The sequence below is a fragment of the Calypte anna genome, chromosome 1, assembly GCF_003957555.1.
Source record: "Calypte anna isolate BGI_N300 chromosome 1, bCalAnn1_v1.p, whole genome shotgun sequence".
NCBI classification, from domain to species: Eukaryota; Metazoa; Chordata; class Aves; order Apodiformes; family Trochilidae; genus Calypte; species Calypte anna.
Genome location: NC_044244.1, coordinates 120,519,573 through 120,525,572, shown reverse-complemented (window position 1 = coordinate 120,525,572; position 6,000 = coordinate 120,519,573). Strand labels below are relative to the sequence as shown.

General features: G+C 40.4%; 1 protein-coding gene across 2 annotated transcripts in view; it reads right to left on the bottom strand.

Annotated features, from left to right (window-relative positions):
* Positions 1 to 500: 500 nt before the first annotated feature.
* SMPX (small muscle protein X-linked) overlaps positions 501 to 6,000 on the bottom strand; it is a 42,418-nt gene continuing 36,918 nt past the window's right edge. For both annotated transcript variants that reach the window (XM_008505951.2, XM_030454481.1), the window contains exon 5: positions 501 to 1,283. The gene's annotated coding sequence lies outside the window, so the exon portion shown is untranslated. The remainder of the gene's footprint in view (positions 1,284 to 6,000) is intronic.

Genomic DNA, 6,000 nt, shown 5'->3' with positions numbered 1-6,000 from the left:
TGAAAATAAAAAAATACAAGAGTGTCCTTGCCATTGATCTGCATCAAGTAGGGCTCTTTTCTAATTTCCTGAACAAAGCCATGCAAATATATGTAATAACTTAAAATATAAAAAATATTGCCAGTTGGATTTTGTCTTTTCTTATGGGGAAAACAAGAATTAAATGGATGTCATTGTTAGTAATACTCAACTTGAAATCTGTTTTCTAAACAGAATAATTATCTTTATTTTAATTTAATAACCAAGAGCCAGGCAGAGTTTCAGAGCTTGCAGAATAGTTTCAATCAATGGTAAAAGAATATTACTACAAAACAGCTCCTCTCATCCCTTCACAGTAAATAGCATAAGAGAGACCAAGGAGACACAGCATATTAAATTTCTAACAATAAGATCTCATTTCCAAAATAGATTATGCATTGAACAATCTTCATTTATGTACAATCTATATAAAGCAATTGTCAGAGATTAATCACTGTATGTAAGAACTGATGTAATCATACATGATTTATGCTCAGCATTGGTATTTCAATGTCCCCTTTTTATCTGGGTTTTTGAACATATTGATCCTTCAGCCTATGTAGAGAAGCATGTTCCATCAAGGCTGCATGACCTATTGCAGGCTTTCTGTCAGCTAGGTCACATCTTGTATTTTCACTGTATAAACTAAAGGTGATACATAAATATCAGAACACCAGTGCATTTCAGATTATTAAAAAAAAAAATACTTTAGTTCTACAACAAAAGAAGACTTTAGCTAACCTTACCAGAAAGACTATCCCTTTTAATATTTGCATTTCCTTTATTACACGTGATACATAATTGCTGCTCTATAACCAAGAGTTCACAACAGGAAATTAGATATTACAGTCCTCATTTATTCTGCATTCTGTCAAATAATTTTAAAGCACTTTCATACATATGGATTTTATTTTTTTTCAAAAGGCAAGAAACCAAATTAATTGCAAATAATATAGGGCTGTGGTTTTTTGGAGTTTATTCCACTTTTGCTCAAACTTCAAATTAGAGTATTCCCTGTTCTTAGGTCAAAAATCATTCCTGAATATATATACATTCAGTGCTAATTACTGTGTTCTCTTTTATTTCATCAGTACTTTCCTACATTAAACAAAATGGATAACAAGAAAGCGTTGATATAAATGTACAAAGAAGATGCTTCCTATGGGGTGTTGCAGAGTTAGGAAGTTCACAGTCTTCATACAAATATACAGAATATTTCAAGTCACCTCCATGCATTGGAATCCATTCAGTTTCTCTCATTAGACCTGCATGACAAAGACAAGACCAGAAATTAATCATTTGTCAGCACACTCAGAGGTATTTTGAGAGCACGTACAAAAGCACCTGTAAGTTGTGAGGGGGAGCACATTCCCCACACCTGCAATTTTGCTTTCACCGAGAGTGCTTGTTTACACCCAAGCTTGAGGAATGCAGTGTGGGTGTGAAACAAATTTTTTTGATCCACTCGCTTTTCCTTCCCACTCTTCAAGTCTCCATGACGAAAGTTCATGACTCTTGTAAGAACCCAAGCCTTTATAGCCTTGAGTTTTCCTCTCAGTACAGTGTAGCTGCCCCATCCCATGGGCCAGGCCCTGGCAGGGTGTGGGGGTCTTCTGGGCTGCCTTAGGAGAGCAGGATCCAGACCCAAATGGGCCCTGGGATTCATCCCTGGGCATGCCTTGACACTACTTCAGCAGGCAGAGGAGGTAGATCCTGCTGTCTGGCACAGCAGTGTGGCCAAACCACGGGTAATAAGGATGTATCAACTGGATAAAAGTCAAAATAGTATTTAATTGTACCAATAAATACTAGTATACACATAAATGTACATACAGATTTTATTTAATCTTTTTTCAGCTGCTTTGATTACCCTCTTGTCCTTCTCTCTCTGTTCCTTATGGGTGACACATCTCCTCCTTTATCTCCTGTCCAAACTGAACAGTCTCAGGGATTTTCAGCCTCTCTTTTTTTGGTCCTGCATCTGCTTCTGTAACTATTTTTATCACACCTTCACTCCACCCCTACTTCTGATTTAATTTTCATAGCTGACCAGCATCAAAGACAGCATTCTGGGCATGGTGGCATAGTATTTTTTGTGCTGTTTGTATAAACCCCTTCAGAGCTAATTTATTTACTTTATTTATTTACTTAAGCAAAGAGAGGTGGGGGAGTGTTTAGCTGCTGTCTGGAGAATGAGGAGCAATTTCCATTGACTTCTCTATAGTGACTTTTTCCTGCACAGTGGCAGCAAATCTGAAGCCCAGCATAGGGTCTATTCCTATTGTCTTTGAAGGTAAGAGATATCAGTGGTTCCAGACAGCTCAGTCTAGGGAAAATGAGTTTTGCAATTAACTTTCAGAAGTTCAAGACATTAAGTTCCTCAGCATATATGTTGAATCGGGTAATACGCAAGTATTTAGGGCGGAGGAATATCTCTATTTTTGGTAAATTTTATTGAACTCACAAACTTTTTACAAATGTTCAGAAAGCAGAGAAAAAGCCACAGAACAGAGACAAAATGACAGGCTTCTCCATTTCATGATGTGTTACATAAAATGTGTTTTTGCTACGCTCATGAATATGTGTAGGCTGTACACATTTGAACAAATATTGGGGGGACATTAAGAAGGCTGGAATTGCTTAGCTTTGAGAAGAAACACCTTCCTGGAGAAAAGAGCTGCTATTCAGAAAAAAACAAAAAAAACCTGCATGGCTTACACTAACTGCTTGAAAGAATTGTCAGCTCTTGAAAAAAAGAAGTCAAAAGTTAATAAACTTGTCTGGATAAAAAGTGAGGGGGTGTCATTGTCCACTGGAAAGAGGTGATAAAACCACACTCATGCTACTGTCCTGCTCTCTGTCCTTCAGCAATCCAACGAAGCAATCATCTTACAGCCTGACACAGTAAGGCAATGCACTGGTTTGTTTCAGCTGAAATTTCATTCCAAGCAGGTAATTTTAGGTACTAATCTATCTGATCTCAAAACCAAAATCCAACTTTAAAGCTGTATTTGATGGCTCCCCAGGATACACAGGCACGTGTAAATCCTGTCCTATATAATTAGTGCCTGCCTACACACTCTCTCCCTGTGTTTCAGCTCAGTATTCTCCTTTCTCTTTTTAATCTGTTCTGTGCCTGTTCCTGAATATCACAAGGTGGCTTGTTTTCCAGTGGTGGGTGGATAAAACAATTCCTGGCTGTGACTAAACTCGAGCTCTGGAGCTTGGGCTCAGGAGAGAGGGTGTGTGGAGCGCAGCAGGAACATCTCAGCACAATGTGGCCCTGTGTCACAAGTGTTTTCTGATCCTTCTGCTGAAAGAACGTCAGGTTCTGCCTCCAAACTCATCGTGGGCAGGTTTGTGGCATGAAACTGTAATTTATCATTTTGGTTTTTAGGATTTCATGACATTTTTATACCTTCCTAGCAGCTTCAGTGTCTTAGATGATAAGGCTGAGTTTTCTGGAGGTGTCATCCTGGAGGAGACATCTGCCCTGCGTGTGAGCTATGTGCTTATCTCCTCCAAGTAGTTTAGCCTTTCCTTATTACCTGAGCTCCTAATACCAGTCATCCTGTGCTGCACACACTGAGCCCCCAGGGATCTTTGGTGATAAAGATCCTTTGGTACAAAGTGGTACACCACTTTCCTCAGTGGTGCCCCGTGACAAGACAGGAGGCAACAGGCACAACTTGAAATAGAGGGAATTTCATGTGAGCAGGGAAAAAAACCTTTCCCTATCCAACACCAGAGCACATTGCCTAGAGAGAGTGTGGAGTATCCTTCCATCATAGAATCAGAGTGGTCGGGGTTGGACGGGACCCAACCTCCCACCAGTCCAGGTGGCTCCAAGCCCCATCCAGCCTGTCTCTGACACTGCCAGGGAGGGGGCACAACTTCCCTGAGCAACCTGTTCCACTATCTCACCATCCCCACACTGAATTCCTTCCTAATATGTATTTGGAGATACTGAAAACCGGATTGGACATGGCTGTGAGCAATGACCTTGTCCAAAGCAGGAGGTTTAGGCTGAATTGTCTCCAGAGGTCCTCTCAAGCCTCAGACAGTCTGTGAGTCTGTGAAGAGCCTTTGTTGTTCTTAAGGGGAGCTGTTCTCCACTCCTGAGGACCAGGGTGGATCCATGGGTCGATTTCAAGTCCCTGCTTGTCCCTGCTTTGCTGTGTAACTGTCAATGAGGTGACAAACTAAACCAACAAGGTGTTATATACTGTGTTACTGTGTTGCTAATAACCCAAGTCATCTGGCTGCTGGGACTACTTTTATCCACATCCTCCATTTCTTCAAATACTTCTTTGCCCTCCTTCACTTCCTCATAATCCCCAGGTCTCTGAAAACCAGGTCCTGCTGAAATCAATATTAATATCACTTAATACCTTTATAACAACAGGGCTAAGTGTCCCAGCTGGCATCATACCCCTAAGCATGCATCTCTCTTATCCTCCCTCCCCTAGCACAGGACTCACTAGGCAGTGGAGCTTCCAAGAGATCTGCTGTCTCCAGTTCTCCAGTCAAAACTGAGCCAATGAAACTCTAGTTAAAGGAAACTCAGTCTTCTAGGAAGCCATGCACCTACAACAGTAGTTGATTAGTGTTGTAGGAGGCAAAAAAACCCCAAACTACAGGCCCCAAGAACCCTGCCACTTGCCATCCAAACGCAGGAACAAATTGTTACCATGATGAGCCTTGTCTCCATGCCCAAGTGCTAAGAAGAATCAAGTTCACAGTTCTCACATTTGCCTGCAAGCAGTGCTATTTTAACACCTGCTAATAATATTATCTGTTGCTCAGGTGTAGTCTCTGCTCTCTGGTTGCTTATAATTGCTACCTGAACTCCCTTTGCAGTCAGTGGACCCTCTATTATCTCCCCATGATGTTCCAATCCATTCAGACCTCCCTCTAGTCATTTCCAATTCTCTCTCCCAGCTCCCAAAGGCACATTATTTTTAGAGCTCAAACTCCTCCAGAGATCAATGGGAGACTATAAACTCAAAAATAGGTTGCTTATGGTACATTAATAATCCTCACAGTTTTGTTTCCTGGTTATTCTTTCAGCTGCTGCAGCTTATCTCCCAATGCCTCACTTGCATCCCCAATCAGCCTTATTTTCCTGAAAAACATCCTGCCATTTTCAAGAAAACAGAAAAGTGTGTAGTTAAAAGCAAGGGCTTAAATGTTGTCCTGATTAAGGATAGACATAAGCACATGCTTAGGAGCTTTTTTGAATCACGGAATAAAGGGGGTTTTTTTTAGCCTCCAAGACTTTCTTCATTCCTTGTCTGAGGATCATCTGGGCTGTGATTTTAGTTGATGAGATGCCAGTGTTAGTTTCTGGGAGAAAAAAATACTGTTTTGCCCTCAGGTTTTCTAACCACAGTAAGAAGCAGTGGTTATTCCTATGTAAGAAATAATTTAATTTTTGTGCTAGTCAACATACAGGCAACTTAAAAAATGCATCTAAGTAAATTAATTAACTGCAAAATCTCTTTTTACCCCCCTTCAAAATTATAGATTTTAATGTTGCATCTCCCTGCCTGAGAATATGCCCAAACTGGTTAGCAGCAAGCAGATGAAAGATTTGCTCTAAAAAAAGCACCAGTAATTCCAACTGTCAGTATTTCCTGTTCTTATACAACATGATAGCTGAAAGATGAAACATTAAATTAATCCAGAGTTGGGCTGTATCTCCATATATGCAACAAAATGACCACACTCAGTGCTAACATTACATAATTAAAGGCTGTGTATTAATTACCTGAGGGCTAAATAAAATTTATCTTCATTTGAATAGTTTCCAGCCTCATATATTTAACCCTAAGATTCTGTTAGGGCAGCCTGTTTTATAAGGAGCAACTTTGCAAAGGAGAAAGCAGCAGATCCCACTAGCACTTGACGGAAAATCAGTGATTATAGCAAGTGCACCAAGGTTCAGCAAATGCCTCCCACTCAACAAGCTTCCAAAGTGAA